The sequence below is a fragment of the Centruroides sculpturatus genome, unplaced genomic scaffold (assembly GCF_000671375.1).
Source record: "Centruroides sculpturatus isolate CEXI.00-Female unplaced genomic scaffold, Cexi_2.0 scaffold2098, whole genome shotgun sequence".
NCBI classification, from domain to species: Eukaryota; Metazoa; Arthropoda; class Arachnida; order Scorpiones; family Buthidae; genus Centruroides; species Centruroides sculpturatus.
The window spans coordinates 38,555-49,128 of record NW_019386936.1 but is presented as its reverse complement, the minus strand read 5'-3'; the positions used below and the strand labels follow the sequence as shown (position 1 = coordinate 49,128).

The 10,574-nt window shown below is 31.4% G+C and overlaps 1 protein-coding gene across 1 annotated transcript in view; it reads right to left on the bottom strand.

Annotated features, from left to right (window-relative positions):
• LOC111615946 (piggyBac transposable element-derived protein 3-like) overlaps positions 1–4,913 on the bottom strand; it is a 17,007-nt gene extending 12,094 nt beyond the window's left edge. Inside the window, exon 1 of the mRNA XM_023357381.1 lies at positions 4,819–4,913. The gene's annotated coding sequence lies outside the window, so the exon portion shown is untranslated. The remainder of the gene's footprint in view (positions 1–4,818) is intronic.
• Between the last annotated feature and the right edge of the window lie 5,661 nt (positions 4,914–10,574).

Below are 10,574 nucleotides of genomic sequence, written 5' to 3'. Positions count from 1 at the left end.
CTAGGTTTTTGTTACAAAAACAGTTTAATTTCAAATAATAATTTAAAATTATTTTTGTACTTAAAACAATTTAATTCTTTTGGAAGAAATTTCGATTTTTCGAGTTGAAGGGAGACTGGGCTTTCTCTGGAGAATTCCTGATTAAAATCCTGGTTTATGTCATTCTACTGTATATAAACTTAATAATTTAAAAATATTTTTTAGGAAATAAAAAAAAATAAATATAAATTTACTTTATTTCTTTTTTTCGGATTAATTTAACAAATATCAAGAGTATAATACAAATTCCAGTCCTGAAACAAAAAGATATTCTTGTAACTTAATTTTCGGTAATTCTGAACAAAAATGAAATTAACAAAATATTTATTCACAGTTTTTAGATAAGATTTTATAACCTTAATTAGAATGATGTAGAATGTCCTGAAATACAGGACAGACTCTGCACAAGGTTAATTATACATAAAATATACTGTATCCATCAATTTGAAACGCATTTAACCACTTTTTTGGCAAATATTGGATTAAAGTAACGGAAAAAATAAATCTTATCTAAAGATTTTATTAGATTTTGTTATTTTTAGTACAGCTTTTAGGTTCGGGTCATCAAAACAGTATTCATTCACACTTCAATCCTTTTGTTCGTCAGAAATTACGTTAAATGATCCGAACAAGTAGAAATTTCGGTAAAGGATCGACTATAGTTGTCGATCTTAACCTATTAAAAACGGTTTATATCGTAAATCCATTCTTCTGTTTTTCTGTCGACTGCGGATCGATAAGAGTGGAAAGAAACCTGATGAAGATGAAATTTTCTATTCAGGTCAAATATTAATCAAAGAAACTTGTTCACCAAAGCGAATTCTTTAATCTTTTTTATATTTGCCAGAAACATATTCAGTTATTTTTTAAATATTTACTTTTCAATAAGAATTAAAAATTAAATTAAGCTTTTTTAACATGATAACAAAATAATTCGTTATTTTTCTTATAAATAATAAGCAGAATAATGAAAATTAATTTAGTATTAATATAGTTTCGTTGCAGAAATCTAAATTTCTGCAACGAAACTATAGATTATGATAAATTTATTTTTATTATTAATAATACAGATTTATATAAAAATAAATCTTTAAAAATTATCATAGAAACTTGTAAAAATAAAACTGTTCTGCTAGATTTTCTCTTCTTTATTTTTTATAATCTAATATGCAAAGCGAAATTAAATATTAAGTATGCAATCTTTCGAAAAATTTAATACAGTATGCGTTTGTGAAAAAAATAAAATTATGCAATAGAAATGAGTACATTTTGAAAAAGGTTTCCTTCCTATTCGTTGTCAACAATATTGAAACTATTTTTAGCACTTTTACACTTGGTGCTGTCAAAATGCTTTAATAGAAATTCAATTCCTCCAGGACACGATAACTTGAGTTAAAAGATTCGGGAGAGCTGAAATTATGGGTGATGGTCAACAATGGTCTTGAGACAGCCTATTAAAAAAATGAACAGAAACGGGTCTTTTTTCTGACTTCAGAATCGGTGACATTTGAAATAGATGAGCGATTGAGTTCAAAATTTCTGTGAAGGTCAATAATAGTCGGTTGAAGCTTTTCAGTTCGTATTGAACACGTCATAGAACTTGCCGACTCTTGGACAACATAAAGTATTGTATTATAGATCACAAATTTTAGAAAAAAGACGGTAATATGTTTTTTTTTCTTTTTGATTTAATGTGTGAAGATATAACGTTGAGCGCATTTTCAGAATTAGAAATAATTACTAAGTTCGATTTCCTGTGACTGTCCTTATCATATTCCCATGCATTAGAAGATTAGGACGAATATATTTATGTTTTTATTCTGTATCAGTTTCCTTTCTACTTTATTGTGAATTTATCAACATATTTATTTTAATATATTATCGAGTATACTTTTTGTAATTATTAATACCTCAATTTCGATTTTTAGATACTAAAAAATTTATTAAAATAAAGTGTATACTAATATTTAATCAATATTACAAAAAATTTTTAATATATATCTGTCAATAGTATAATAGAATGCAGATAATTACAGTGAAACTAGGGCAACATTCTTATAACTAAATAAAATGTAAAACGCAATTTTCTATGTAAATAAACAAATTAAGAATCCAATAAGGAGTAAATGCGGACAAATTAATTTTTAAATATTATTCTGTGAATGATTTATTAATAATATAAGTTTATGAATAATAAGTTATACATTGTATATCTATATCTATATATATAGGCTATATAAAAATGGACGTGTGTGTCCCTATATTTCACTTTTTAGCCAAAACTACACATCGCACATGAATGGTGTTTGTATGTGGTAGTAGCCCCAAGTCTCCACGGTGGTTGCGTCTCGATAGTTATAAGGGTGCGGGAGATATGGGATTGAAAGTGGTTGACTTCGAAGATGTGTAACAATGGAAATGTTAAGAATGGAAATGTTAACAATGGAAGTGTTGAGTAACAAAGGAAGTGCTAATATAAAGCGGCATGCAAGATTTACAAACGGTTTTTTGCGTTTTTGCGGGTCCTTGTAGCTAGATTATAGATTACTTATAAAAACAGTCTTTTTTAAATATAAAAAACTATATTACATACAAATAAAAACCCAGCGAAGCGAACCCTTGCAGCTAGTTTATATTAATAAATAGAAGATGATCCGCTTTAGTTCATTTTCACAGAAAAGCGTAATGCCTCACAGAAAAGCAAACTTAGGGCGTCGTACTCGTAGCACCATCTGTTAGACATAAAAGCCTTAACTCTAGATGATATATTTTAATTTATATGAATGTTTAACGGAATAATATACAGCCTATCTCCACCCTGAAGTTCCATTCTAAATATTGGTGAAAGAATTTTTGAAATCGGATGAGTAGTTTCGGAGATTACCCGCTACATACAAACTTACATACATACATACAAACATTACCTCTTTATAATATTAGTATAGATATAGATAAAATTTTAGAGGAATAGGAACCACGACGAAATCATCAGCCCGTTTTTAACATGTAAGAAATATGACGTCACTGATCTATCACGTAATATCTCCATTACCTTTGCAGATATCACGTGATATCTCCAAAGGTAAAGAAATTTTCCCGATAAATAAGTTATCAGAAAACACGTCAGAAATGCCAAGCGAATAGTCACACCGAGAAATGTCACGTGACACGCTTTTTGTGCGTACGCCGTGCAATGTGCCGCTCCGCGACAGAAACAAACTTAATCAATTGCGGGTTTGAACGGTGTTAACTCCATAAGTATTTCTACAATTCTTTGTTTATGGCATATTTTATACAAATTATCCCAAAAAATTAAACGCGTTTTAGAAATGTTCCAGTCAAATTACTGTAGGATCGATTAATTTTACGGAAGAAAACGTTTCAAACTGCATAAGTTCCGAAATGAATACTCTGGAAGAAAAACGTTTGTAACCGGGAAAGCAAGTGTATTTGAAAACTCAATGGCCATATCTTGCTATACTTTCGAAAAATGTCAACTTTCTAAATTCCGCGGGCCTTCTGACAATAAATACTTGCAGTTACAGAGAAAAGACATATCACATATCAACGATCCGTAAAAATTGGTAAGATTATCACCTCAACATACCGCGTATGGCCGGCATCGAAGAATACAAGGAATAAAATCACGCGAATTTGCGTCGTGTCTTCCACGCGGTCCAAAAATGTCCCGTACACAATATCGTTAAACCGACTGACGGTTCTTTGCCTTCCACCATGCCATAAAAGGTTAATTAAATACGTATTCGGACCAAAAAAGAGCGAAAGTGACAGACGGATTCCCTTACTTTTCCTACTAAAATTCTTCCAGATTTCTACGGACCCTGTACATTACAATAAACCGACCCCCGAAAATCAGTTGTATGTCGGATTACAGAGATTCTACTGTATTACGAAAAATATAACTAAAATACTAATATAAAATTAATATATAAAATGTTTAAAAATAACTTACCTTTATAATAAAGCAAACTTAAGAAGAAAAATACTGAAAACAAAGGCACANACTTAATCAATTGCGGGTTTGAACGGTGTTAACTCCATAAGTATTTCTACAATTCTTTGTTTATAGCATATTTTATACAAATTATCCCAAAAAATTAAACGCGTTTTAGAAATGTTCCAGTCAAATTACTGTAGGATCGATTAATTTTACGGAAGAAAACGTTTCAAACTGCATAAGTTCCGAAATGAATACTCTGGAAGAAAAACGTTTGTAACCGGGAAAGCAAGTGTATTTGAAAACTCAATGGCCATATCTTGCTATACTTTCGAAAAATGTCAACTTTCTAAATTCCGCGGGCCTTCTGACAATAAATACTTGCAGTTACAGAGAAAAGACATATCACATATCAACGATCCGTAAAAATTGGTAAGATTATCACCTCAACATACCGCGTATGGCCGGCATCGAAGAATACAAGGAATAAAATCACGCGAATTTGCGTCGTGTCTTCCACGCGGTCCAAAAATGTCCCGTACACAATATCGTTAAACCGACTGACGGTTCTTTGCCTTCCACCATGCCATAAAAGGTTAATTAAATACGTATTCGGACCAAAAAAGAGCGAAAGTGACAGACGGATTCCCTTACTTTTCCTACTAAAATTCTTCCAGATTTCTACGGACCCTGTACATTACAATAAACCGACCCCCGAAAATCAGTTGTATGTCGGATTACAGAGATTCTACTGTATTACGAAAAATATAACTAAAATACTAATATAAAATTAATATATAAAATGTTTAAAAATAACTTACCTTTATAATAAAGCAAACTTAAGAAGAAAAATACTGAAAACAAAGGCACAGAAGAAAGTCTTAGCTGCGATTAACGACACAATAACGAAACAATGCTAGGAGCGAAAGTGAATTTGAAACAATGAACTAACGGTTTTATGTGGCTGTTGAACGCCACCTGGAGAAAAATATCTAAAACAAAAGGAAGGTATGTACAGTACCATTGTAATTTAAAATATTATAACTTAGAATGATATATAATTTTAAAGGGTATATTCTTTCATTAAATAGTATCTTTTCATTTTTAACGGAATACACTTGTAGACACTCGTATCTATTGTTATAATAAACAATGGTAATATTTAACTATTTAAATTTTAGTTAGGTAAAAATTACTTACAGTTTCTAGTTTTCGACATAGATTATAACTTTTTTTGCTGATTACAATTTCACACAGAGTACTGAGAAGTTTTACAGTTTTTAAGGTCTGTCAATGAATTACGTTCGCATTTTTCTTTTTACGCGAATTTTTACACTTTCTTTTCTTTTGTTTCAGTTTGTTTACAATTCCGTAAACCCTGTTCGGACATCCATCAAAACTCAACCACCCTTTTTATGCATAATAAAATATATAAATTGTGTAAAAGTTAATGAAATAAAACGGACGTCTACTGAAGGTCAACCCCTTCCTTTCCCCTTGTCCGATTTATTTCGACTTGTCGTAACCCTCTCTCTTACTTTCAGTATGGACGTCATTTATGGACAGCGTCTAAATTGTTTAATTAGTTGTTTTACTTCTTTAGTTTTACGTGTTTCTTCTGATGACCTATTTAATATATTTTACACGTGGTGTCCAATTAACATCTGTAGAAGGTAGCATTATGTCTTCCTAGAACTGGACACATTGTTTACTACAATTTGGACGTTACAGTACCCAAGGGCAAAAAGAAAAATAAATGAGGTGAGAATTTTGATTGTTAACATCTTTTATTACTTTTTGAGTAAAAGAGAAAGAAAAACTAAGGAACAAAGTTTGCTAAGATAGATTAGTGGAAGAAGTTATACCACGTTAAACTGATGTTTTATTTTTAGCCACTTTAGACTGAACGGCGTACAGTTGAAGTAAATACATTAATAATTGCCATCTTTTTACCTACACCTAAAGAGAATTTAAAATGTTCATATGTAAAATGAAGAACTTCGGTCTCTTCTATGGTGCTACCATCTTAAAGTTTAAATTTTCTTCCAGTAGTCAACAGACTGCAACGGCTCTTCAGGACTGTAGGAGATTTATGAATCTACAGTGGTATCGGTCACATGACTTACACACTTCTTGTTGCTTACAGAGTGTTAGAAACGTTATGTCGCCAACTCTGGCCACACCTTAGTGTACACATTAAGAAAGGATTTTTGGAAATTCCACCCTCCGAAAGAAGAAGAGGGAATTAGTTTCAGTCAGTATAAAGTGTAAATAATGAAAGTAAATAGTGGCACATATAGTATACATTTTGGCAATTAATAAATATTTTAATCATTTTCACTTTTCGGGTAACCCAAAAACAACAAATCAAAAATAAACGAATAGTTGAAGTCGTTCGAAATTCGAAGTATTGAATTCGAAATATAACGTTCCATACAAGTATTTTTTAGAGTTAAGAATTTAAAATTAATCATTTTATTCAAGTAAGGTCATCGCCAAGTAAGTTAATTCTCCATTACGTATAATGAAAAATTTTCTGATTATTTTTATTTTATAGGTTGTTTTATTTATTTGTTTTTAGGTTACTTAAATAAAAAATATTTTTAAATAATAAAGTTTTATTCAGTTAAAATTCAATAATGATTTTAATCATTTTTCTTCTATTAGATATCCTATAAATAGAATAGTAAAAACCAGGGCTGTGGAGTCGCGTAAAAATCTACAGACTCCAACTCCGACTCCCTGGTGAAAACGAAATTTCTCATAAATTAGATCCAAATCCTATAATATAATCGAATCAAGATGAATTGATAATAATAATAATAATAATAATAACTGTCAGGAGTTCAAAGTTCTAATTTGATACACAGTGGACGTCATGTAAATGTACACAAAAGAAGGGATTTTCCGAAATCCCAGCAGGAGAGAGGGTAAAGGATTACCCTGAATTCGGATTTTACTGTACTATTTTACATGCGGAAATCGAAAGTATTTTTAGACCCATCTAAAAATTCTCTAATTAGTCACGAGAGATGGCGAACCTAATTATTGTACCCGGTAAAAACGAATAAAATCGGCTGTAATCTAATAATCCTAATTTTCGCTATCGTTACTTTTTGTCCAAGCATCTGCTAATCCAGGCATGGCCAACATACGGACCGTGTAATGAATTTATGTGGCCCGCGATCAATCTTTCAATATTAGCTACACAAGTCCGAATAGCTCGATGAAAAAATTCTGACGCCTAAAAAAAAATAAATAAAAGTCAACAACTCACTGCGCGTTTAGAGTTAACCCTCCATTACAAATTTCATACGTACAGCGTAGAATGTTGATAAAGCATGATAATTTAAAAAATGTATCTGTAATCTCTATCTACAATTTAGTCTCTACGGGGTGACACCACAATAAAATCTCGCACCACCTCAAAATCTTCCTAGGTCAGCCTCTGGTTCGGCCCGTAGAAATTTTTCTTTCTAATTTGGCCCGGAGGCAAAAACCGTTGGCCACCCCTGTGCTAGTCTGTTGATATTCTTGATAATAAGCAGACACAGAATCATAGTAGCGTGAATTATACAATAGTATTTATCTCGAAATTAAGAGCGGAGTCCCGAATAACAATTCCAAGTGTCATCTTCGTTTTTACACAGACCTTATATCGTCGATTTGCTATATTTTTAAAGATGATTACAGTACACACAATTTCTTAGATAATCCAATAACTCGAGCCATATCGTTGTGAGCATTATATTGTAATTTATTATCTATTATTGATGTTTATTGTCAGTTACTTCTTTGATGAAATGATTGATTCCAGGTTGTCCGTTAAGGTATGTGTGGGTTATCTCTATTCTTAAACAGTACAGTAATACTTCGACTTACGATACCCCGACTTACGCGAACCCGGAGTTACGCGATTTTCAAATCTCGTCGATTCGTCTTTTGTTTGAGCGCCACGCAATTTTCGATTACTCACTACCCCACACTATTGTTCGGCTTACATGTTCGGATGTGTCGCGCGGAATCCACACATAGCTACAATTTATTTTGTGTTATTTATATTCTGTGTTTGTTATATCTACGGAGACTCGAGAGATTCTACTATGTCATCCAAACGAAGTAGAACTAATTCTTCTGCATCAAACAAGGAAAGAAAAACTTTTTCTTTAAAATGTAAAGTTAACATTGGGTATATTCGTAAAGTCGAACGAGTTAAACGAGAATGACGTCATCGTTATTCCTATTTCATTAGACTTTTCGAACGATTCGTTACTAACGCGTTTAACTCGTTTGACTTTACGCATGTATCCATTATTAAAGACTTCGATACAAAAATGAAAATTTGTGAATTGGCAAAGAAGTTTAATCTACCGGAATTGTCGATCAGAACAATTATAAAAGGCAAAGAAAAAATTCTCGAAGCTGTGAAAAATGTTCAATCTTTAAATTCGAGCATCATTCGTAAACGTCACGGTATTATCCCTGAGATTGAAACAGTGTTAAAAAATTATGGCGTAATAATCAAGTAAATGTGAAAAATTGTAAAATAATATAGGCCTAATTTGTATACATATGTATTATCTAAGATTTTATTAAACATTTTTTTCTAAATTATTGTTTTCTTTAGTCTCCGGCTCCAATTAAAAATTATTTGTATGTATTTATATGGGAAATTATACCCCGACTTACGCGGTTACCGCTCGGTTCCACCTATCGCGTAAGTTCGGGGTATTACTGTATATATATTAATATTATTGGGCAGCAATATTTTAATACCGAGAAAGGAGCTAGATAAGTTAAGACCAGTTATAGAAAGCGTAAGGGCAAGAGGGTCCGATATAAGAATTTCCGATACAAACCGGAAATTATGTTATCTCGATTCAAACCATCTACTTTTGATAAATGTTAGATAAATAAGCGGTATGATGAAAACGCAATTCTGAAAGAGGATTAAACTTTTACGGATTACTTCAGTAATACGTTTACCTTTCTAAGTTATTTGTTTTATTTTGATCTTAATTACTTCCTTCAGAAGTAATCAAGATTAAAATAAAACAAATAACTTAGAAAGGTAAACGTATTACTGAAAAGCGCAGAATTATCAATATATTTTTTGATCACTATAGATCATGGACGGTTTTTTCCTACCGTTTCTGACAGTACTAGTGCAGAAGATTACATAACAAGTTCTAACGTATGAAACACTTTTTTTTTGAAAAATTCTAACATAATGAACCTAAATGATAGCACCACAGATATGGATTTTTAAGTATGGGCGTAATGAAATATCTATCTGATATTATAATCTGAATAATCTAGAATCAGTCCGGGGCGTAACTCGAACCCGTAACTCCCGGTTACTGTGCGAGCGTTTAGGATGCTTATAACGTGTTTAAATACGTCTGGAGAAAAGAACGGGGGTAGCGTAACTGGTAACGCATTAGCACTAAATTAGGGGTTGCGGGTTGGAATCTCGCTGCTAGCCCATTCCTTTCTTTCAGAAAATTTTAAAACTATTTAATAAATAATAATTACATTTAATAAGAGATGGCCCCTAACGTTTTCCTCTACCAACAAATTATTGGGATATTAATTACATATAAATGGTTGTTTGGCTTTACAAATTTATCGGATTTCCTATCACATGATCCAACTCTTCGACTACGAAGGTTCTCTGGACGACAGGTTGATAAACTTTCATTAGTTACGTTTTCGGTAATACTGTAACGTTCTACAACAAAATCCACCGAGTTTAGCTTTGCAAGAAAAACAATTTTCTTGACAAAGAAAACAAAATCCTACCCAATGGCGGACTACTCTATAATAATTTTTTAATATTCTGTTTATTTTTAATCAAATAATAATGAAAAAAATTTTGATTAAANTCTAAAATTAATGCTCGGTTATACCGTAATTTTACTAGACTACAGGTTCACTCGGCACTAACGGTACAAATAGGCAAACAAATCAAGTGGATAAACAAATTGTTTAGACTGTTAAAAGAAAAATCGGTGTTCACATTGAGATATTTTAAAGCAAGTTTTTGTTGTTTCTTGTTTCTTGTGTTAATAATTTATAGCAAATTGATTAACATAAGCCATTTTATAACGAAAGTTAGATGTACCCCTTCGATTTACGCTCGTACCCCTAGGGGTACATGTACTGTACCCCCGGTTGAGAACCACTGTTCTATAGCGTAACTGTCGTAACATGTATAGGTTCATTTTATACATTTTGAACGTCATTTCTCATGTTTTTTTCAGTCTAACAAGTGAATTTCTCTGTGATATCATTTGGAACTTTCGAAAATATTATGAAAGTACTAAAATTAATTGTACATTATTTAATGATAAAGTGTTGACACTGAGTACTGATCTAACACACGTTTCATCTATTGTTTTAATTAAAACATTTTATTTCCAAACAAAAGTCTTTATATGGAATTAGTCACATATCTTAAATAAATTATATGTATAATATTGTTATATAAGTTTAGCGAAAAAATAAAATCATGTATTTTTTGTAAATTAATATAACAAATTTATAATTATTTAATAATTTACGGATAATAGGCATT